The sequence below is a fragment of the Manis pentadactyla genome, chromosome 4, assembly GCF_030020395.1.
Source record: "Manis pentadactyla isolate mManPen7 chromosome 4, mManPen7.hap1, whole genome shotgun sequence".
NCBI classification, from domain to species: Eukaryota; Metazoa; Chordata; class Mammalia; order Pholidota; family Manidae; genus Manis; species Manis pentadactyla.
The window spans coordinates 94,077,634-94,102,358 of record NC_080022.1 but is presented as its reverse complement, the minus strand read 5'-3'; the positions used below and the strand labels follow the sequence as shown (position 1 = coordinate 94,102,358).

Below are 24,725 nucleotides of genomic sequence, written 5' to 3'. Positions count from 1 at the left end.
TTGCTGCAAATGGTAGGATTTGTTTCTTTCTTATGGCTAAATAGTATTCCATTGTGTATATGTACCACATCTTCTTTATCCATTCATCTACAGATGAACACTTAAGTTGCTTCCCTATCTTGGCTATTGTAAAAAGTGCTGTGATGAACATAGGGGTGCATATGACTTTTTGAATCTGAGAAGTTGTATTCTTTGGGTATATTCCAAGAAGTGGGATTCCAGGGTCAAATGGTATTTCTATTTTTACTTTTTTGAGGAACCTCCATACTGCTTTCCTCAATGGCTGAACTAGCAGTGTAGGAGGGTTCCCCTTTCTCCGCATCCTCGCCAACATTTGTTGTTCCTAGTCTTTTCTATGCTGGCCATCCTTACTGGTGTGAGGTGATATCTCATTATGGTTTTAATTTGCATTTCCCTGATGATTAGTGATGTGGAGCATATATTCATGTGCCTGTTGGCCATCTGAATTTCTTCTTTGGAGAACTGTCTCTTCATATCCTCTGCCCATTTGTTAATCGGGTTATTTGCTTTTTGGGTGTTGAGGTGTGTAAGTTCTTTATAATAATTTTGGATGTTAACACCTTGTCAGATATGTCATTTACAAATATATTCTCCCAAACTGTAGGATGCCTTTTTGTTTTGTTGATGATATCCTTTGCCGTACAAAAACTTTTCAGTTTGATGTAGTCCCATGAGTTCATTTTTGCTTTTGTTTCCCTTTCTTGAGGAGATGGCTTCAGGAAGAAGTTGCTCCTGCTTATATTCAGGAGATGTTTGCCTATGTTGTCTTCTAAGAGTTTTATGGTTTCATGACTTACATTCAAGTCTTTAATCTATTTCAAGTTTACTTTTGTGTATGGGGTTAAACAATAATCCAGTTTCATTCTCTTGCATGTAGCTGTCCAGTTTTGCCAACACCAGATGTTGAAGAGGCTCTCATTTCCCCATTGTATGTCCCTATTCTTGATTCTTGCCAGCAAAGTTCTTAGATTCGTATTGGATCCCCTCACCTAGATACTATTAGAATCTTACTCCTTCGATTTTAACTGTGGGAGACGGTCGGTAAAAGTTTACCTAACTAATCCCATGTCCCAGGACTGAGGGATGGGGGAACAGAGGTGGGGCTGCACGCTGTTCCAGCAGGGGAAGTGTCTTCCTCAGGCTGGGTGAAGCCTCTGAACTAGGGTCTGGTTTGCAGAATTTAATTTTCCATTTGGCTTGGCTGCCATCCCACTGGTTGATGTGGCTCTCTCTAGGTTCTTACTGGTTCACCCCCCCAGCCCTAGTAGGCCTGGTCTGGCTGGGCTCCCTCTCACCTAGGGACTTCCAAGGCAACAGCTTCTGAGACTGATGCCCTACAACGGGGAACTGGGAACCAGGAGACGGGAAGCTCCTTTCCCATGCCTGGTATCCCCTGCTCTTCTTCCAAATCAGGGAATATGAATGAGTCATGGCAGAGCCCATACCTCCTACTATCACACATATCCCATCTTCATGTCATCATTACATGAATTGGCTCTTGGCACCTGCTAATTTGTACCCGTCTGCAGTTTGTGACATTGGAATAGTATCACCCTTTAGTTTCAGTGTGAATTAAAACCCCATTTTTCTTTTTCATTCAGCCGGCTTGTAGGGTGGGAGTAGAGGAAGGGTTTTGATACCTTGGCTTATTTTGCCATTTGACTGGAAGTCTACTTTCATTCAGTGGTCTCTTAACTTATTATCTCCATTCTGCTGCCATCTTTCTTTCTGACAGCAGAGGGATTCAATTTCTAGATGCAAATGTTACCATTTTACTTCCCAGCTTAAAAACTCTTGGCACTTCCTGGTAGGGAGGGGCGGGAGATGGTGGCGTGAGTAGAGCAGCGGAAATCTCCTCCCAAAACCACATATATCTATGAAAACATAACAAAGACAACGCTTCCTAGACTAAAGACCAGAGGACACAGGACAATATCCAGACCACATCCGCACCTGAGAGAACCCAGCGCCTCACGAAGGGGCCTCCAGGCTGCTCCCCCTCCAACGCCACTCCACCACTTTGGAGCAGAGGCCCGAGCCAGGCCACGCCCACAGCAACAGCAGAGATTAACTCCATAGCAGCCTGGCAGGAAGCAGAAAACCTGTCAGCGCGCAGCTGCCCAGCAAAAGCCACTAGAGGTCGCTGTTCTCCCAGGAGAGGAGGGCCACAAACTAACAAGAAGGGAAGTTCTTCCAGCCGTCACTCGTCCCAGCTCTGCAAACTATTCCTATCACCATGAAAAGGCAAAGCTACAGGCAGATAAAGATCACAGAGACAACACCAGAGAAGGAGACAGACCTAACCAGTCTTCCTGACAAAGAATTCAAAATAAGAATCATAAACATGCTGACAGAGATGCAGAGAAATACGCAAGAGAAATGGGATGAAGTCCGGAGGGAGATCACAGATGCCAGAAAGGCGATTGCAGAAATGAAACAAACTCTGGAAGGGTTTATAAGCAGAATGGATAAGATGCAAGAGGCCATTGATGGAATTGAAACCAGAGAACAGGAACGCAGAGAAGCTGACATAGAGGGAGATAAAAGGATCTCCAGGAATGAAACAATGTTAAGAGAACTGTGTGACCAATCCAAAAGGAACAATATCTGTATTATAGGGGTTCCAGAAGAAGAAGAGAGAGGAAAAGAGATGGAAAGTATCTTAGAAGAAATAATTGCTGAAAACTTCCCCAAAATGGGGGAGGAAATAATCGAACACACCACGGAAATACACAGAACCCTCAACAGAAAGGATCCAAGGAGGACAACACCAAGACACATAATAATTAAAATGGCAAAGATCAAGGACAAAGAAAGAGTTTTAAAGGCAGCTAGAGAGAAAAAGGTCACCTATAAAGGAAAACCCATCAGGCTAACATCAGACTTCTCGACAGAAACCCTACAGGCCAGAAGAGAATGGCATGATATATTTAATACAATGAAACAGAAGGGCCTTGAACCAAGGATACTGTATCCAGCACGACTATCATTCAAATATGATGGTGGGATTAAACAATTCCCACACAAACAAAAGCTGAGGGAATTTGCTTCCCACAAACCACCTCTACAGAACATCTTACAGGGACTGCTCTAGATGCAACCACTCCTAGAAAGAGCACAGCACAAAACACCCAACATATGAAGAATCGAGGAGGAGGAATAAGAAGGGAGAGAAGAAAAGAATCTCCAGACAGTGTATATAACAGCTCAATAAGAGAGCTAAGTTAGGCAGTAAGATACTAAAGAGGCTAACCTTGAACCTTTGGTAACCACAAATTTAAAGCCTGCAATGGCAATAAGTACATATCTTTCAATAGTCACCCTAAATGTTAATGGGCTGAATGCACCAATCAAAAGACCTAGAGTAATAGAATGGATAAAAAAGCAAGACCCATCTATATGCTGCTTACAAGAAACTCACCTCAAACCCAAAGACATGTACAGACTAAAAGTCAAGGGATGGAAAAACATATTTCAAGCAAACAACAGCGAGAAGAAAGCAGGGGTTGCAGTACTAATATCAGACAAAATAGACTTCAAAACAAAGAAAGTAACAAGAGATAAAGAAGGACACTACATAATGATAAAGGGCTCAGTCCAACAAGAGGATATAACCATTCTAAATATATATGCACCCAACACAGGAGCACCAGCATATGTGAAACAAATACTAACAGAACTAAAGGGGGAAATAGACTGCAATGCATTCATTCTAGGAGACTTCAACACACCACTCACCGCAAAGGATAGATCCATCGGGCAGAAAATAAGTAAGGACACGAAGCACTGAACAACACAGCAGAGCAGATGGACCTAATAGACATCTATAGAACTCTATATCCAAAAGCAACAGGATATACATTCTTCTCAAGTGCACATGGAACATTCTCCAGAATAGACCACATACTAGGCCACAAAAAGAGCCTCAGCAAAATCCAAAATATTGAAATCCTACCAACCAACTTTTCAGACCACAAAGGCATAAAACTAGAAATAAACTGTACAAAGAAAGCAAAGAGGCTCACAAACACATGGAGGCTTAACAACACACTCCTAAATAATCAATGGATCAATGACCAAATCAAAATGGAGATCCAGCAATATATGGAAACAAACAACAACAACAACACTAAGGCCCAACTTCTGTGGGACGCAGCAAAAGCAGTCTTAAGAGGAAAGTATATAGCAATCCAAGCATATTTTAAAAAGGAACAACAATCCCAAATGAATGGTCTCATGTCACAATTATCGAAATTGGAAAAAGAAGAACAAATGAGGCCTATGGTCAGCAGAAGGAGGGACATAATAAAGATCAGAGAAGAAATAAATAAAATCGAGAAGAATAAAACAATAGCAAAAATGAATGAAACCAAGAGCTGGTTCTTCAAGAAAATAAACAAAATAGATAAGCCTCTAGCCAGACTTATTAAGAAGAAAAGAGAGTCAACACAAATCAACAGTATCAGAAACGATAAAGGAAAAATCACGACGGACCCCACAGAAATACAAAGAATTATTAGAGAATACTATGAAAACCTCTATGCTAACAAGCTGGGAAACCTAGGAGAAATGGACAACTTCCTAGAAAAATACAACCTTCCACGATTGACCCATAAAGAAACAGAAAATCTAAACAGACCAATTACCAGCAACAAAATTGAAGCGGTAATCAAAAAACTACCAAAGAACAAAACCCCCGGGCCAGATGGATTTACCTCGGAATTTTATCAGAGGTACAGGGAAGACATAATACCCATTCTCCTTAGAGTTTTCCAAAAACCAGAGGAGGAGGGGATACTCCCAAACTCATTCTATGAAGCTAACATCACCCTAATACCAAAACCAGGCAAAGACCCCACCAAAAAAGAAAACTACAGACCAATATCCCTGATGAACATAGATGCAAAAATACTCAACAAAATATTAGCAAACCAAATTCAAAAATACATCAAAAGGATCATACATCATGACCAAGTGGGATTCATCCCAGGGATGCAAGGATGGTACAACATTCGAAAGTCCATCAACATCATCCACCACATCAACAAAAAGAAAGACAAAAACCACATGATCATCTCCATAGATGCTGAAAAAGCATTTGACAAAGTTCAACATCCATTCATGATAAAAACTCTCAACAAAATGGGAATAGAGGGCAAGTACCTCAACATGATAAAGGCCATCTATGATAAACCCACAGCCAACATTATATTGAACAGCGAGAATCTGAAAGCATTTTCTCTGAGATTGGGAACTAGACAGGGATGCCCACTCTCTCCACTGTTATTTAACATAGTACTGGAGGTCCTAGCCACGGCAATCAGACAAAACAAAAGAAATACAAGGAATCCAGATTGGTAAAGTAGAAGTTAAACTGTCACTGTTTGCAGATGACATGATACTGTACATAAAAAACCCTAAAGACTCCACCCCAAAACTACTAGAACTGATATCGGAATACAGCAAAGTTGCAGGATACAAAATCAACACCCAGAAATCTGTGGCTTTCCTATACACTAACAATGAACCAACAGAAAGAGAAATCAGGAAAACAACTCCATTCACAATTGCATCAAAAAAAATAAAATACGTAGGAATAAACCTTACCAAGGAAGTGAAATACTTATACTCTGAAAACTACAAGTCACTCTTAAGAGAAATTAAAGGGGACACTAACAGATGGAAACTCATCCCATGCTCGTGGCTAGGAAGAATTAATATCATCAAAATGGCCATCCTGCCCAAAGCAATATACAGATTTGATGCAATCCCTATGAAACTACCAGCAACATTCTTCAATGAACTGGAACAAATAATTCAAAAATTCATATGGAAACACCAAAGACCCCGAATAGCCAAAGCAATCCTGAGAAAGAAGAATAAAGTAGGGGGGATCTCACTCCCCAACTTCAAGCTCTACTATAAAGCCATAGTAATCAAGACAATTTGGTACTGGCACAAGAGCAGAGCCACAGACCAATGGAACAGACTAGAGAATCCAGACATTCACCCATACATATATGGTCAATTAATATTTGATAAAGGAGCCATGGACATACAATGGCGAAATGACAGTCTCTTCAACAGATGGTGCTGGCAAAACTGGACAGCTACGTGTAGGAGAATGAAACTGGACCATTGTCTAACCCCATATACAAAAGTAAACTCAAAATGGATCAAAGACCTGAATGTAAGTCATGAAACCATTAAACTCTTGGAAGAAAACATAGGCGAAAACCTCTTAGACATAAGCATGAGTGACCTCTTCTTGAACATATCTCCCCGGGCAAGGAAAACAACAGCAAAAATGAATAAGTGGGACTCTATTAAGCTGAAAAGCTTCTGTACAGCAAAAGGCACCATTAATAGAACAAAAAGGAACCCTACAGTATGGGGGAATATATTTGAAAATGACACATCTGATAAAGGCTTGACATCCAGAATATATAAAGAGCTCACACGCCTCAACAAACAAAAAACAAATAACCCATTTAAAAAATGGGCAGAGGAACTGAACAGACAGTTCTCCAAAAAAGAAATACAGATGGCCAACAGACACATGAAAAGATGCTCCACATCACTAATTATCAGAGAAATGCAAATTAAAACTACAATGAGGTATCACCTCACACCAGTAAGGATGGCTGCCATCCAAAAGACAAACAACAACAAATGTTGGCAAGGCTGTGGAGAAAGGGGAACCCTCCTACACTGCTGGTGGGAATGTAAGTTAGTTCAACCATTGTGGAAAGCAGTATGGAGGTACATCAAAATGCTCAAAACACACCTACCATTTGACCCAGGAATTGCACTCCTAGGAATTTACCCTAAGAAAGCAGCAATCAAGTATGAGAAAGATCAGTGCACCCCTGTGTTTATCGCAGCACTATTTACAATAGCCACGAATTGGAAGCAACCTAAATGTCCATCGATAGATGAATGGATGAAGAATATGTGGTACATATACACAATGGAATACTACTCAATCATAAGAAAAGGGCAAATCCAACCATTTGCAGCAACATGGATGGAGCTGGAGGGTATTATCCTCAGTGAAACAAGCCAAGCGGAGAAAGAGAAATACCAAATGATTTCACTTATCTGTGGAATATAAGAAAAAAGGAAAAACTGAAGGAACAAAACAGCAGCAGAATCACAGAGCTCAAGAATGGACTAAGAGGCCCTATGGTTTGTGATTGAACCTATGGGATGGAACACATGCAGACTAAGAAATTTCTGAAGATATGTGAAAGAGCTTGAAAAACACTCTTCTAAATCTGCATACAAGCAGTTTCCATCTAACTCCAGCCCTTAAAACAAGATCCTCTGTTTACTTAAGAATTACCTTGAAGTTTGTGAAGAATGCACATTCAGTAGGTGTGGGGCTGAGCTCAAGGACTGCATGCTCACCAGGAGGCTATGGATTTTTATGAAGATGGTCAGTAAGCTATGCTTTAAGAAACTATTTCAATATAGAAGTGGGAAACTGGGGAAAAAAAAACAACTCTTGAGTGGTTCCCCAGTGCCTCCAGGACAAAGTTCAGATGCCTCTTCATTATTTGGATGCTGCTGACCTGTAGGGTCTCAAATCATACCTCTTTCCACCTGCCGCAGCCACAACAGACTCCTTTTAGTTTCTTAAATGCCTTATGTTGTATTTTTTTCCTGAAATACTTATTTATGCCTACTTTCTGCTAGGTATTATGCTGGACACTGGGCAAAGAAAGTCTGATAAATTCTACCTTCAGAGATCTTAAAAGACTGGTTGAAGATACAGACAAGTGTATCATTAATTATAATCCAGTTTTGATAACTACTATCCTGTAGGTTAGCAGGAAGCAAACAGAGAACAGTTTAGAAAAGTTGTTTTGCCTTCATGTTTTATTTGTCTTTTTACTGAGAAATAATTCACATACCATAAAGTCTACTCTTTTAAAATGTATGGTTTAGTGGGGTTTTAGCATATTCATAAAGTTTTGTAACTTTGACAGTTAGGTAATTAAATAGATGAACCACTGTCTAATTTCAGAATATTTTCATCACCCCAAAAAGGAACCTTCAACCCATTAGCAGTCATTCTCCATTCCCACCTGCCTTCAGCAGCTAGCAATTACTGATTTGCTTTCTGTCTGTATGAATTTACTTCTTACAGCTATATTAATACATAGCTTTTTGTGTCTCACTTCTTTCACTTAGCATAATGTTTTCAACTTTCATCCATATTATAGTATGTGTGTATCAGTATTTCATTCCTTCTTATTACCAAATAATATTCCACTTTAAGGATACACCGCATTTTATTTATTCATTATTCAGTCAGTGGACAATTGGGTTGTTCCCACTTTTTGGCTAATATGAATAATGCTGCTATGAAAATTTAGGTATAGATTTTTGTGTGGACATAGGTTTCCATTTATCTTGGGTTTATAACTAGGTGTGGAGCTGCTGGGTCATATGATAATTCTGTTTAACTTATTGAGATACTGAACAATTGTTTCCCAATGTGTCTGTATCATTTTATATTCCTGTCAGCAATATATGAGGTTCCAAACTTCTCCACATCCTGCCAACATTTGTTATTGTTCATCTTTTTTATTATAGCCATCCCAGTGGGTATGAAAGGATATCGTACTGTGGTTTTAATTTGCTTTTTCCTAATGTCTATTGATGATGTGCATCATTTCATGTGTTTATTGGCTTATTTCTATGTCTTCTCTGTTTTTTGTTTTTGTAATTTTTTAAATTTTTTATTGAGGTATGATTGATATACACTCTTATGAAGGTTTCACATTAAATATTGTTACTACATTTACCCATATTATCAAGTCCCCACCCATACCCCAATGCAGTCACTGTCCATCAGTGCAGCAAGATGCAACAGATCCACTATGTGCCTTCTCTGTGATACACTATTCTCCCCGTGATCCCCCACACCATGTGTACTAAACATAATACCCCTCAATTCCCTTCTCCCTGCCTCCCCACCCACCCTCCCACACCCCTCCCCTTTGGTAACCACTAGTTCATTCTTGGAGTCTCTGAGTCTGCTGCTATTTTGTTCCTTCAGTTTTGCTTCATTGTTATATTCCACAAATGAGGGAAATCGTTTGGCATTTGTCTTTCTCCGCCTGACTTATTTCACTGAGCATAATGTCCTCCAGTTCCATCCATGTTGTTGCAAATGGTAGAATTTGTTTCTTATGGCTGAATAGTATTCCACTGTGTACATGTACCACATCTTCTTTATCCATTCATCTACTGATGGACACTTAGGTTGCTTCCTATCTTGGCTACTGTAAAAAGTGCTGCGATAAAGGATGGTACAACATTCGAAAGTCCATCAACATCATCCACCACATCAACAAAAAGAAAGACAAAAACCACATCATCATCTCCATAGATGCTGAAAAAGCATTTGACAAAGTTCAACATCCATTCATGTTAAAAACTCTCAGCAAAATGGGAATAGAGGGGAAGTACCTCAACATAATAAAGGCCATCTATGATAAACCCACAGCCAACATTATATTGAACAGCGAGAAGCTGAAAGCATTTCCTCTGAGATCGGGAACTAGACAGGGATGCCCACTCTCTCCACTGTTATTTAACATAGTACTGGAGGTCCTAGCCACGGCAATCAGACAAAATAAAGAAATACAAGGAATCCAGATTGGTAAAGAAGAAGTTAAACTGTCACTATTTGCAGATGACATGATACTGTACATAAAAAACCCTAAAGACTCCACCCCAAAACTACTAGAACTGATATCAGAATACAGCAAAGTTGCAGGATACAAAATCAACACCCAGAAATCTGTGGCTTTCCTATATACTAACAATGAACCAACAGAAAGAGAAATCAGGAAAACAACTCCATTCACAATTGCATCAAAAAAAATAAAATACCTAGGAATAAACCTAACCAAAGAAGTGAAAGACTTATACTCTGAAAACTACAAGTCACTCTTAAGAGAAATTAAAGGGGACACTAACAGATGGAAACTCATCCCATGCTCGTGGCTAGGAAGAATTAATATCGTTAAAATGGCCATCCTGCCCAAAGTAATATACAGATTTGATGCAATCCCTATGAAACTACCAGCAACATTCTTCAATGAACTGGAACAAATAATTCAAAAATTCATATGGAAACACCAAAGACCCCGAATAGCCAAAGCAATCCTGAGAAAGAAGAATAAAGTAGGGGGGATCTCACTCCCCAACTTCAAGCTCTACTATAAAGCCATAGTAATCAAGACAATTTGGTACTGGCACAAGAGCAGAGCCACAGACCAATGGAACAGACTAGAGAATCCAGACATTCACCCATACATATATGGTCAATTAATATTTGATAAAGGAGCCATGGACATACAATGGCGAAATGAGAGTCTCTTCAACAGATGGTGCTGGCAAAACTGGACAGCTACATGTAGGAGAATGAAACTGGACCATTGTCTAACCCCATATACAAAAGAAAACTCAAAATGGATCAAAGACCTGAATGTAAGCCATGAAACCATTAAACTCTTGGAAGAAAACATAGGCGAAAACCTCTTAGACATAAACATGAGTGACCTCTTCTTGAACATATCTCCCCGGGCAAGGAAAACAACAGCAAAAATGAACAAGTTGGATTATATTAAGCTGAAAAGCTTCTGTACAGCAAAAGACACCATCAATAGAACAAGAAGGATCCCTACAGTATGGGAGAATATATTTGAAAATGACACATCCGATAAAGGCTTGACGTCCAGAATATATAAAGAGCTCACACGCCTCAACAAACAAAAAACAAATAACCCAATTAAAAAATGGGCAGAGGAACTGAACAGACAGTTCTCCAAAAAAGAAATACAGATGGCCAACAGACACATGAAAAGATGCTCCACATCACTAATTATCAGAGAAATGTAAATTAAAACTACAATGAGGTATCACCTCACACCAGTAAGGATGGCTGCCATCCAAAACACAAACAACAACAAATGTTGGCGAGGCTGTGGAGAAAGGGGAACCCTCCTACACTGCTGGTGGGAATGTAAACTAGTTCAACCATTGTGGAAAGCAGTATGGAGGTATATCAAAATGCTCAAAACAGACTTACCATTTGACCCAGGAATTGCACTCCTAGGAATTTACCCTAAGAACGCAGCAATCAAGTTTGAGAAAGACAGATGCACCCCTATGTTTATTGCAGCACTATTTACAATAGCCAAGAATTGGAAGCAACCTAAATGTCCATCAATAGATGAATGGATAAAGAAGATGTGGTACATATACACAATGGAATACTACTCAGCCATAAGAAAAGGGCAAATCCAATCATTTGCAGCAACATGGATGGAGCTGGAGGGTATTATGCTCAGTGAAACAAGCCAAGCGGAGAAAGAGAAATACCAAATGATTTCACTTATCTGTGGAATATAAGAACAAAGGAAAAACTGAAGGAACAAAACAGCAGCAGAATCACAGAACTCAAGAATGGACTAACAGGTACCAAAGGGAAAGGGACTGGGGAGGATGGGTGGGTAGGGAGGGATAAGGGGGGGAGAAGTAGGGGGGTATTAAGATTAACATACATGGGGGGGTAGGAGAAAAGGGAGGGCTGTACAACACAGAGAAGGCAAGTAGTGATTCTACAACATTTTGCTATGCTGATGGACAGTGACTGTAAAGGGGTTTATAGGGGAGACCTGGTATGGGGGAGAGCCTAGTAAACATAATATTCGTCATGTAAGTGTAGATTAGTGATACCAAAAACAAAGCAAAAAAAAAAAAAAAAAGGGCAGTTCCTGTGTGGTAACCTCCAACGAGTTCTACACAAGGGTATAAAGGGCATATAAAAGTGTAGGCAAAGGGTCTGTTTGTGTTTATACAGAGGATCAAAGCCTAATTGGGCTACCCCGAAAATGAACTAAGATACGATATGAAAAAGAACTTCCAACATCTGCACTCTCTGGAAGACTCATGCCAGAAGATGATCATCAAAAAACCCCAACAAAGATCCACGCACTGCTACAGCTGTAGATGCACTCATCCCACCAGTTCCTGGACTTGCCATGGGAATGAGGAAGGAGATATCTAAGCTGGCCTGTGCATACAGTAAAACAACAAATTTGACTGGATCTATACTGTTGGAACTCAACCAAGAATTTGGAGAAGTGCAAATTGTAGCGCTTCAAAGTCTTACAACTACAGACTATTTACTGTTAAAAGAACATATGGCATGTGAACAGTCCCCAGGAATGGGTTGTTTTAATTTGTCTGATTTCTCTCAGACTGTTCAAGTTCAGTTGGACAATATCCACCATATCATAGATAAGTTTTCACAAATGCCTAAGGTGCCTTAATGGTTTTCTTGGTTTCACTGGAGATGGCTGGTAATTACAGATATGCTTTGGTTATGTAACTATACTCCTATTATGTTAATGTGTGTGCGCAATTTAAGTAGTAGCTTAAAACCTATATATGCTGAAGTTACTCTACAAGAATATATGTCAAAGAAATAATCAATCTTCCCATGTTTTCTTCCGTTTGCTACTTCTATAGCTTTTCTTCTTCCTTCCTAATTACAACCCTTAAATAGAATTCGTGCCTCATATCAAGTTTACCAAGTATCATAACTCCTCCAAGTGGTAAAGATACCTCAAGACAAATGCTGGGCATAGAAGCCACAGGGCATAAATATGCAAAGAAGTAAAAAGCTAACGTTTTCAAACAATAAGGCTTCCCTCTCACTTACCAACTTCACATTTCCCTGTATGGCCCCGGAAGATGACTGGTTAGCCAGAGACAGGTAAGATTCCTCAAGGGAGGAACAACCTAAGACAGGCACAGTCGCAGGGGGGCCATCAGGTGAGAAATTGGGGATCAACAGAGGTGAGGCTTAGAACCTCACCCCCACTGTTCTGAGAGAAATCTTCTGCATACGTGGATATCTTATTGCCCTTGGCTAGCTTGGATTAACACATAGTCTACAGGCACACACCTGATCATCTACATTTGCTCTCTTACAACACTAAACTATGATTTCTACCTTTATCTTGTATCTACCTACCACTTCAGCATTTTATTTAAAATAATAATAATAAAGAGAGAAATGTGGTATCCACATATAAATCAAGTATAAAAACCAAATGAGTATTCATATTTGAACTGACTGTTTAGAGTTCATAATGCATGAGCAAAACCGAAAGTTTCTGTGATGACTCCCCTTGTACTGTTCACTGTGTAACTTATTCATTATGTAAGAATTTGTTCTACATGTAAGAACTTGTTTGTTATGCCTCAGAAGATTGGAGACTGACGAAAATTAGGCTTGGGGTGGATTAATGATTGTGCATTGAGCATTGACTCCCCTGTACAGAATTTTATTGTCGTTAACAACCATTTGATCAATAAATATGAGAGATGCCCTCACAAAAAAAAAAAAAAAAAAATGGACAGACTTCCAATGGTAAAATAAATAAGTAACCGGGATGTAATGTATAGCATAAGGAATATAGTCAAGATATTGTAACAGCTTGGTAGGGTGATAGCTGGAACCTAGAATTATGTATATAAATGTTCTACCACTGTGTTGTACACTTGAAACTAATGTAATGTAATACTGTGCGTCAACTACCCTTCAATAAAAAATAATTATTTAAAAAAAAAAAAAAAAAAAAAGAGAAAAAGTGCTGCGATAAACATAGGGGTGTATGTCTTTTTGAACCTGAGAACTTGTATTCTTTGGGTAAATTCCAAGGAGTGGGATTCTTGATTTAAATGGTATTTCTATTTTTAGTTTTTGGATGAGTCTCCATATTGCTTTCCACAATGGTTGAACTAGTTTACATTCCCACCAGCAGTGTAGGAGGGTTCCCCTTTCTTCACATCCTAACCAGCATTTGTTGTTCTTAGTCTTTTCGATGCTGGCCATTCTTACTGGTGTGAGGTGATATCTCATTGTGGTTTTAATTTGCATTTCCCTGATGATTAGTGGAGCATCTTTTCATGTGCCTGTTGGCCATCTGAATTTCTTCTTTGGAGAACTGTCTCTTCATATCCTCTGCCCATTTGTTAATTGGCTTATTTGCTTTTTGGGTGTTGAGGCGTGTAAGTTCTTTATATATTTTGGATGTTAACCCCTTGTCAGATATGTCATTTACAAATATATTCTCCCATACTGTAGGATGCCTTTTTGCTCTGTTGATGGTGTCCTTTGCCATACAGAAACTTTTTAGTTTGATGTAATCCCATGAGTTCATTTTTGCTTTTGTTTCCCTTTCTCAAGGAGATGCATTCAGGAAGAAGTTGCTCCTGCTTATATTCAGGAGATGTTTTCCTATGTTGTCTTCTAAGAGTTTTATGGTTTCATGACTTACATTTAAGTCTTTAATCTGTTTCGAGTTTACTTTTGTGTATGGGGTTAAACAATAGTCCTGTTTCATTCTCTTGCATGTAGCTGTCCAGTTTTGCCCACACCATCTGTTGAAGAGGCTGTCATTTCTCCGTTGTATGTCCATGGCTCCTTTAGCATATATTAATTGACCATATATGCTTGGGTTTATATCAGGGCTCTCTAGTCTGTTCCATTGGTCTATTGGTCTGTTCTTGTGCCAGTACCAAATTGTGTTGATTACTGTGGCTTTGTAGTATAGCTTGAAGTTGGGGAGCGTATTCCCCCAGCTTTATTCTTCCTTCTCAGGATTGCTTTGACTATTTGAGGTCTTTTGTTGTTCCATATGAATTTTTGAACTATTTGTTCCAGGTCATTGAAGAATGCTGTTGGTAATTTGATAGGGATTGCATCAAATCTGTATATTGCTTTGGGTAGGATGGCCATTTTGACAATATTAATTATTCCTAGCCAAGAGCATGGGATGAGTTTCCATATGTCAGTGTCCTCTTTAATTTCTCTTAAGAGTGACTTGTAGTTTTCAGAGTATAGGTCTTTCACTTCTTTGGTTAGGTTTATTCCTAGGTATTTTATTCTTTTTGATGCAATTGTGAATGGAATTGTTTTCCTGATTTCTCTTTCTGTTGGTTCATTGTTAGTGTATAGGAAAGCCACAGATTTCTGTGTGTTAATTTTGTATCCTGCAACTTTGCTGCATTCCGTTATCAGTTCTAGTAGTTTTGCAGTGGAGTCTTTAGGGTTTTTTATGTACAATATCATGTCATCTGCAAATAGTGACAGTTTAACTTCTTCTTTACCAATCTGGATTCCTTATATTTCTTTGTTTTGTCTAATTGCCATGGCCAGGACCTCCAGTACCATGTTAAATAACAGTGGGGAGAGTGGGCATCCCTGTCTTGTTCCAGAGGATCTCAGACGAAAAGCTTTCAGCTTCTCTCTGTTCAGTATGATGTTAGCTGTGGGTTTATCATATATGACCTTTATTATGTTGAGGTACTTGCCCTCTATTCCCATTTTGCTGATAGTTTTATCATGAATGGATGTTGAATTTTGTCAAATGCTTTTTCAGCATCTATGGAGATGATCATGTGGTTTTTGTCATCCTTATGTTTATGTGGTGGATGATGTTGATGGACTTTCTAATGTTGTACCATCCTTGCATCCCTGGGATGAATCCCACTTGGTCGTGGTGTATGATCCTTTTGATATATTTTTGAATTCAGTTTGCTAATATTTTGTTGAGTATTTTTGCATCTACGTTCATCAGGGATATTGGTCTGTAATTTTCTTTTTTGGTGGGGTCTTTGCCTGGTTTTGGTATTAGGGTGATGTTGGCTTCATAGAATGAGTTTGGGAGTATTCCCTCCTCTTCTATTTTTTGGAAAACTTTAAGGAGAATGGGTATTATGTCTTCTCTGTATTCTGATAAAATTCCAAGGTAAATCCATGTGGCCCGTGGGTTTTGTTCCTGGGTAGTTTTTTGATTACCACTTCAATTTCTTTGCTCATAATTGGTTTGTTTAAATTTTGTGTTTCTTCCTTGGTCAGTCTTGGTAGGTTGTATTTTTCTGGGAAGTTGTCCATTTCTTCTAAGTTTTCCAGCTTGTTAGCATAAAAGTTTTCATAGTATTCTGTAATAATTATTTGTATTTCTGTGGGGTCTGTCATGATTTTTCCTTTCTCGTTTCTGATTCTGTTCATGTGTGTTGATTTTCTTTTTCTCTTAATAAGTTTGGCTAGAGGCTTATCTATTTTGTTTATTTTCTCGAAGATCCAGCTCTTGGTTTCATTGATTTTTTCTATTGTTTTATTCTTCTCAATTTTATTTATTTCTTCTCTGATCTTTATTATGTTCCTCTTTCTACTGATTTTAGGCCTCATTTGTTCTTCTTTTTCCAATTTTGATAATTGTGACGTTAGACTATTCATTTGGGATTTTTCTTCCTTCTTTAAGTATGCCTGAATTGCTATATACTTTCCTCTAAAGACTGCTTTCACTGCATCCCACAGAAGTTGGGGCTTTGTGTTGTTGTTGTCATTTTTTTCCATATATTCCTTGATCTCTATTTTAATTTGTTCATTGATCCATTGATTATTTAGGATCATGTTGTTAACCCTCCATTTGTTTGTGGGCCTTTTTTTTTTCTTTGTACAGTTTATTTCTAGTTTTATACCTTTGTGTTAAGGGTTTTTTTTGTAAGTAAATTTTAGGGAGAAACTATAGGGCCACTGTGGCAACATTCCTTCTGGATGGCTAAGGACGAAGTGGTTTCTGTTTAGAAATTCCTTCCCAGCATTTCTTTGAAAATTTATGTTTTTCCAATCCTGAGTATAATTCTGAATTCTGAGGATAAAATCAGACAAGAAGTTGGGAAAATGGCAAAAACAATGATAATTCTTATTTGAGAATTAAAGTGTACCTTTTTAAAAATTAAAGTATCATTTATATACAATCTTATGAAGGTTTCACTTGAGCAACATTGTGGTTTCAACATTTACCCATAGTATCAAGTTCCCCCACCCCCATTACAGTCACTGTCCATCAGTGTAGCAAGATGCTGTAGAGTCACTACTTGTCTTCTCCGGACTGTACTGCCTTCCCCATGACCTACCTGTATTGTGAGTGTTAATTACAATGCCCCTTGTCCCTCTCTACCTGTCACCCTCCCTAACCCTTTCCCTTTGTAACCGCTAGTCCCTTTTTGGTGTCTGTGAGTCTGCTGCTGTTTTTTTTGTTGTTGTTGTTATCATTAATCTACAATTACATGAAGAACATTATGTTTACTAGGCTCTTCCCTTCACCAAGTCCCCCCCACAAACCCCATTTCAGTCACTGTCCATCAGTGTAGTAAGATGTTGTAGAATCACTACTTGTCTTCTCTGTGTTGCACAGCCCTCCCCTTTCCCCCACCCCCCACATTATACATGCTAATCATAATACCCCCTTTCTTCTTCCCCACCCTTATCCCTCCCTACCCTCCCATTCTCCCCAGACCCTTTCCCTTTGGTAACTGTTAGTCCCTTCTTGGGTTCTGTGATTCTGCTGCTGTTTTGTTCCTTCAGTTTTGTAAAGCATAACATTCATTAACAAGGAGACAAGAGTGGTCATGAGTCCACTGACGTCTTGAAAGCAAGAGCAGGAAGCAATGCGAAGCTGAGCCAGTGGATCGGGTTGACATTCTGGAAACTAGGACAAGAGCACTTAGGAGAGATGCAGCTCCAACCTACTCAGTCAGTCTCACACAAATAGCTCAGTACAAAATTGTGTATGTATGTGTGTTCATGGCCCATTTCCTGCTAACGGTGAATTATTTTTGCAGAAAAGGAAGTATTAGTAATTTCATTTGTGTAGTGCACTTTATACAAATGCTTTGAGTGGGGTTATGAAAACAGTAAGTTTGGAAGCAAAATATACCCTTAAACAGCAATTTTGACATGTGAGTGCAGTGCTGTTAACTTTGCTGGGAGATCTGAATGTTACATTATACAAATACCATCCTATGTTATTTGTTAAGATTTTTCAGTGTTTGAATATTTGCTGTAGGTTACAGTTCTTTGTAAAACGGACAATATTTTCTTTGGATAAATAAGGAAATCAGCCTATGTTTCCTTGTTTTTTATTGTAGCCAACATTTAAAAACATGTCAACCAATGTTAAAAAATATATATAGAAGCTTATGATTTAGGAATTTCTGAGGATTACTATTTCTCATTCCTGAATCCCAAACATTAATATCTGTTGAGAATTTTGGAACACTCAAGAAGCTTAGTCAGTTAAAGTGGGGACCCCTAGGATATGGAAAATGCATCAAGAAAGAAGCAGATGTGCTGGGCAGAGCCAGGAAATGGTAATGATGTCACGGGCAGCACGGTTAAAGTCATGGTAACGTAAGGCCCTGATGGTCTTCATACAGATTAGCCTGGGGGATTGTCAAAAGAAAACCAGATTTGTACTGGTGTAATAAAGTATAGAATGTTAAGGCCTGCTCGGGGTCATATGAGTTTACCAGGCTCAAGGTATGCACCCCTTCCCCAGAGGAGCTGGCCACTCCTCAGGGAGAAGGGAACAACAACTCTGGGCTGTGTGCAGAGATACTTGTCCTTGGGCTATGTGCCCGGGATAACTACCTTGGGAAACGTTCCCGGGACGTTTCTATAACAGTGAGTTGTGAACGCGGCCCCGGCTCCTGGCCAGATCCGGGTCCATACAAGACTCATGCATGTGCCTATTGGCCCCTTTGTTAAAACTAGCATAAATATCAGTGTAGAGAAACCACGAGCAGCCTTCCCTCGAGTGTGCTTGGAGTACTGCTGCCTTGTCGTCCTCCTCTGAGACTTGCCTGTGATGATTTGTTTTCCGGTGCTGATGATGGGGTCCTAGTGGTATGATGAACTGATTCTTTCTTCCTTTCTTTCTTGTTCTTCCTTTTTTGTTTTCCTCCCCTGAGACTTGCCCGTGATATTTGTTTTCCAGTGCTGATGATAAGGTCCTAGTGGTATAATAGACTGATTTTCCTGAAACTTCTCTGTGTCTCCCTCTTTTTCCCTTATCTCCTCCTCCTCTTTTAATAAAGTGAAAGTATACTAAACAGCTGTGGCTTGTGGTGGTGTGTCTTGCGTATGGAGCCCAAATTAGCATTTAAGCCTGTGTACAGCAATTGATAAACTGATTATCAATACAAATCGGTGTTGAGGATGGGATACGCATGGCCACTGAAGCAATGCCCCTTTTTAAGAAAAAGAGTGAGGTGTTATGCATCACTTGTGATATTCCTAGCTGGGAGGACCCTGAGTTCTCCTCCCTTGCCAAAGAGTGGGCTTTGGTGACTGGTCTCAGTGAGCATTGGGATGGAAAGTTGCATAATGCAGACCTGCCGCAACTGATTGAGGTCCTTAAGACCGTTCCAGTAGAGATGAATCACAATTTGGCCAGTAAAGAAAACTGATGGTTCCTGGAGGATGACTGTAGACTATAGATAATTGAACAAAGTCACTCCTCCCCTAATTGCTGCAGTGCCTGATACAATAACTTTGACTGAACATATTCAAACTCATTCTGATACCTAGTATGCAGTCATAGATGAGGCCAGTGCTTTTTTTTACTATTCCCATTGACTCCAAGCAATGGGAATATTTTGCATTCACATGGCAAGGACGTCAGTATACCTTCACTGGCCTGCCACAGGGCTATAAGTATAGCCCAACTATTTGTCACCGCCTGAGTGCTGAACATTTAGATGAACATTCAATTCACCCTGATTTATTAATTACTCATTATATAGATGATATTTTAATCCAAGGTCCTAATGAGCATTTAGAGTACAGTGTCACTTAGGTCAAATAGTGACCCATCTGAAACAGAAAGGTTGAGAAATCAATGCAGACAAAATTCAAGGACCAGCACAGGAGGTGACATTTTTGAGAATTCACTGGAATTTCAGACAAAGGGCCATATTGCCAAAAGCCTGACAGAAAATTCTAAATTTTGCCCCTCCTAAGAATAAAAAGGAAACTCATAAATTTATTGGCCTGTTTAGATATTAGAAGAATCATATTCTCAGAGACAAATTCTACAACCCTTACATGATAGGGACAGCCTTTGTCTTCTCACATGTCTGAGCGCAGAATGGGAAAGCACCTTCCCCTATGTCTGAATGCAGCGTGGGGAAGCACCAGCTTGAGAACAACTGGTGCCGTCCTCAGAAGTTATCTGCCCACAGAAGCATATCTTGTCCTCAAAAACGAGCCAAGACACCTCACGCGGAAAACAGGGAGACCTCGGGGATGTGTGAAAACACCGCCCCTGCTTAGTGGGCAGATTCTAAAAATCAACAAGGTGCTCTAGCTTGTCCCCCCTGAGAAGGGAAAGATGAGTTTAGCACTTGGCTGAGGTCCGAGAAAGGCAGTATAAAAATAAACAATCTGCGCCACATCGGGGCTGCAGCCACTGTCTGTCTGGCTTTGTTGTCTGTGTTTTTTGTTCACTCTCATTTCAATACTAGATATTAGAAAGCAGTAGCTTATAATCCAGTGACTAAAATAGTTTTAGAAACTAGTGGTGAAAGAAAAAGTAGCCAATTTGCTGAATTACAAGCAGCTTACCAGGCAATGAACTTTGAGAGAGACAAAGAATGTCGTATTTCTACTGACTACTGGGCGGTAGCCAAAACATAAGCACTTGGATGCCTAAATAGGAAAAAGATCAATGGAAGATTTATGACAAAGATCTTTGGGGGTCCGATATTTAGAAAGATATTTGAGAAATTGCCAAAACCACTAACCTGTTTGTGTTCCATGTAGATGCTCATGCTAAGAAGACTTTGGTTGAACGTGAGTATAATGCTGATGTAGATCACTTAGCAGCTGTAGCTGAAGTGGAATGTTCTACACCCATTAGTGATGAAACAGCACTTGCACGATAGATTCATCACAAGACAAGACATGCAGGTTGGTTCCGCTGCTATGCACAGGTGGGCACAGGACCACAGAATAAGTGTCCCTTTATGTGACTTAAAAACAGTTAAAGAACAATGCACAACTTGCCAACTAGATGAACACTGGCCTTTGCCCAAGATTATAACTGGAAAACTCTTACAGAGCAAAGCACCTGCTCAGATTTGGCAAATAGATTATATTGAACCCCTACCTCTACCTAAGAGATGCAAATACATCTGTACATGTGTAGACACATATTCAGGGGTCCTAGTAACCTGTGCATATAAGCAAGCCACTCAGAACAATACCATTAAGACTCCAGACATCATTGCTCTATATTATGGCACAACTTTGCAAATTCAAAGTGATAATGGGTCTCATTTTAAGAGATAAACCATAAAGGAAAAGATAGATACTCCTCCTAACCCCACCACGAGATACAGTGGCTTTGGTTCTACTGATTACATTGCTAGAACCAAAGTATGGGTAAAGAGACACACTACAGACCCTCCATGGGCTGGAGAGGTTATAGCTCAGAGACAACAATGTAGTTGTAGTTGTGTTCCCTAGACAAGAACAACCTGAAATGTATCCTATTAACCAATTGTTTTTACGGAACCATATTATTTTATAGACTCTTCTGCTGTGGACACCTGCAATGAGTAATGCATGGACACCTGGAACTCAACTAGAACTGCCAACCCACTACAATGTTACCAAAGCTGAGTGGCAGTATGTATGGAAGAACCTCACTGTACCACACTCCCACAATTCTTTCCAGTGTTGTGCTAACCAACCCTGATCATTGCAAATCTAACAGTATCAGCAAATAGCAATATGACTGTATGGAAAAGAAATACGGAAAGTCGATATCACGTAGTAGTTTCTGGCTCCCCACCTATTAATTTCATTTTTAAAACCAAAGTTAATATTACTTGTTGTAGGGTAAATATTTCCATTCATTCAAATACTTATACTAGTTTTGTAGCTAGCATTTTACAGGCTATGCAATACTGTAATAATTCAAAGCACAATCTGAATTTAACTGTTAACAGCTCTCAGTTTATTCTCTGTACTAACACCACTCCAATTATAAATAGGACATCTTGGGAAGATTATATATGGGTCTCAGTAAAACAATCCTTGAAGAGTGCTACCCCTCAGATAGTGCGCATCCCCAAGACCTGTACCAATACCTCTGTTGCTGCACCCCAGAGAGTAATCCATTTTAACATTTCTTTCCCCACCTTACCTAAATGCAACCGTAAACTTCGTGCTTGGTATGACACTCTTTTAAGTGGCCTTAGCTCTAGATTAAGTGTAGCTAATTCTATTGATTTAGAAGCTTTAGCCCATCGCCTTAAAAATACTAGATCAGACATATCCAAAGCTGTGACCTTAAATGCTAAATAGTTACCCACCACTATTGTTCCCCATAAGCAAATATTAGCTTATCAAAAACAGATGTTACATATCTTTACTGACTCTAGTATTAAACAATATTTGATTGAGACTAATATTCCTGCTTTATTTAATTAGACTAAATGTTCCTTACAATTATTGTACACTTTAATACAAAAAGAAAATGCACAACGTTTCCTTATGCAAAGTTCTCCCGACACTTGGAGAACCATGCTCCCTATTACCAATAATTTGTGGATAGCCATGAATGCTCCTGTTGTTAATTGCACTGCTTTATGGTGTGTGGGCACTGTTATTTGCTACCTTCCTAAAGTTGCTAAAACCTTATGTTCTTTTCATACTTTGCCTATTGTTAAAGATAATTATTTTCTACAACCACAGATAGAAGGCACTCATATAGACAATAGCGATATTACTTATAAACTGATTGCATATCTACTGACCGAGGGCCAGTTTGTAATGGCCTTCTTCGTATAATGGAACCGTGTTTGCTTTCTCATTCAACTAACTTGTGTATTCTAACTGCATTCCCAATAAGCAATTTTTCCATTTTATATGAAATAGAACCCCAACACGTCTGTTTTGCTAGCTCTAACCTGACGGAATTACACAGCATGAAACTTTCCTCTCCCTTCTCGGTATGTCTGCAGCGTCTCGAGTTGCTCCACTGGAACGGTGATGTTTTCTACCTAGCTCCCGATCTAGAGAATGATGAAGCTTTTTCCTGGACTCCTCGTCACTTACAACCTCCTTCTGCGTATCTGAATTTAACTCTAGCAACCATCTTACAGAATTCCCAATTGTTATCTCGTCATTTGGCTTAACCTTAGCTAAACCTTAGCTAAACATCGATTGACTACCACCATAACATCCAACCAATTAAAAGACTTTTCTCATGTTACAACCCAGGGCTCTAATCACCACTGGTGAAACTCTTTGTTTGGAAGTTCCACTGCCTACAAGTATTTCTCAGCTATATTTACCCCTCTTCTGTTAATAATTATAACCCTCATTGTTTTGTGTTTTTGTAACTGTTAGATGTACCACCATATGCAAAAGATATATACCCTGTTTTCACTAAGACATGCACGTACAAACTATGCATATTCCCCCAAGCAGCCCTAGGACTGAATTGTAATGAAGTATAGAATGTTAAGGCCTGCTCGGGGTCATATGAGTTTACCAGGCTCAAGGTATGCACCCCTTCCCCAGAGGAGCTGGCCACTCCTCAGGGAGAAGGGAAAGACAACCCTGGGCTGCGTTCAGAGATACTTGTCCTTGGGCTATGTGCCTGGGATAACTACCTTGGGAAACAGGCCCTGGACGTTTCTATAACAGCGAGTTGTGAACGCGGCCCCGTCTCCTGGCCAGATCCGGGTCCGTACGTGACTCATGCATGTGCCTATTGGCACTGAGCCTCTTTTGTTAAAACCAGCATAAATATCAGCGTAGAGAAACCACGAGCAGCCTTCCCTCAAGTGTGCTTGGAGTACTGCTGCCTTGTCGTCCTCCTCTGAGGCTTGCCCGTGATGATTTGTTTTCCGGTGCTGATGATGGGGTTGTGGTATGATGAACTGATTCTTGTTTGCTTGCTTGCTCTTCCTCTTGTTTTCCTCCCCTGAGACTTGCCCATGATATTTGTTTTCCGGTGCTGATGATAAGGTCCTAGTGGTATAATAGACTGATTTTCCTGAAACTTCTCTGTTTCCCTTATCTCCTCCTCCTCTTAATAAAGGGAAAGTATACTAAACAGCTGCAGCTTGTGGTGGTGTGTCTTGCGTATGGAGCCCAAATTAGCATTTAAGCCTGTGCACAGCAATTGATAAACTGATTATCAATACAACTGGATGTTTGCCTGCAGGTATTCAGGAGAAAACTGCCCCCAGCTCTGCTGGGGAAGCTGAGAGGCAGAGCTGGACCGAATGGCACCATTTGGGTCATCCAGAGAAACACTTGGGTGACCTGGGGTCAGGCCTGCGCCTCCCTCCGCAGAGCCAGCAGGAGCTGGCATGAACCAGGAAGCTTCCCAGGGCTTGTGAGGTACATGAAGAGGCTGGATGAAGGAGCTTTCTCCTTCAGAGAGGAGCAGAGTGTCCTGAGAGGGCATGCCGGCTGTGAGGCTTGAAGGGGAGTGAGGTGACTTGAAGTGCTGGGACAAACTCCGTCTGTCTGGCAGTGGGAGTGGCGAGGCCTTGTGCTGACCTTCCAGGGTTCAAAAGGGAGAGCTGCGCCCAGTGGTCCTGCTGCAGAGCTGTGACAGACCCCTTCGAGGCTGGGATCAGAATTAAAGTGTTTGATGGAAGTAAGTGCTGCCCATAAGTTATATTTGTATTTCCCGCTTGTGTCAGATGCTAAGATCCTATTCTTGGTGAAATACAGCAGCCTTTTCAGAGGCATGGGAAATGCCTTTGGGGAAACCCCCTCACTCAAGCCTATATGCCCT

General features: G+C 39.9%; 1 long non-coding RNA gene across 1 annotated transcript in view; it reads left to right on the top strand.

The window, feature by feature from the left end:
- The window catches only part of LOC130683387 (uncharacterized), a 29,157-nt gene extending 4,699 nt beyond the window's left edge, over window positions 1-24,458 (top strand). Inside the window, exons 2-4 of the long non-coding RNA XR_008997078.1 lie at window positions 20,726-20,872; window positions 21,495-21,592; window positions 22,933-24,458. This is a non-coding gene — a long non-coding RNA (uncharacterized LOC130683387). The remainder of the gene's footprint in view (window positions 1-20,725; window positions 20,873-21,494; window positions 21,593-22,932) is intronic.
- The last annotated feature ends 267 nt before the right edge of the window (window positions 24,459-24,725 follow it).